A 659-nucleotide genomic window follows, 5' to 3' on the forward strand; every position below is an offset into this window, starting at 1 on the left:
TGCCATTACAATAGACACATACATACTTATTTACATATACCAGGGCTTTGAACATATTTGTTGCAGTTCAGGAGTTGCTGATGAAAACAAGGGGAAGGTATGCATTTCATAGCAACAAAATCTGTTGCCTGTCAGATTTTGACCCAAGGAGGAAATGGTCAAAACTGTTGAGAGTGACGCATATTGAGAGCAGTGTCATAGGCTGCCATCTTTGAGTAGGGATATAAGGAATGTGGGAAAGCTTTTAGTGGGGCACTGCTGTTTGTTTCCTACTCTGGTCAAAACGCAACAAGCATCAGATTTGGTTTCTTTGCAACATGTACACTGCGCTTGTTTACATCAGCTATTACTGAACCATTACGAAACTATTTGAAGCTCTGATACATATTAATATGTATACATATAAATATTTTGCTTATATGTATAAACCTAGTTGTAATATTATGTCTCCAGAGAGTTTTTACAGTGCAGCATTTTCACAGAGGGGAGTCAGATATTGAGTATTCAAAACATTTCTCTTAGATACAGATATCAGAAAGCTTTATATTTTAGAAAAAGTATGACAATAATCGTAATTTTTTGCCAGATAATTTAATGTATAAAACGTTAGGGAAGTAAGGGAAAACACCATACATATGCACTGCCTTTGTTAAAGGTGA

The sequence above is a fragment of the Orycteropus afer genome, unplaced genomic scaffold, assembly GCF_000298275.1.
Source record: "Orycteropus afer afer isolate SDZICR_OR568_19922 unplaced genomic scaffold, OryAfe1.0 scaffold00988, whole genome shotgun sequence".
In the NCBI taxonomy this organism is placed as follows: domain Eukaryota; kingdom Metazoa; phylum Chordata; class Mammalia; order Tubulidentata; family Orycteropodidae; genus Orycteropus; species Orycteropus afer.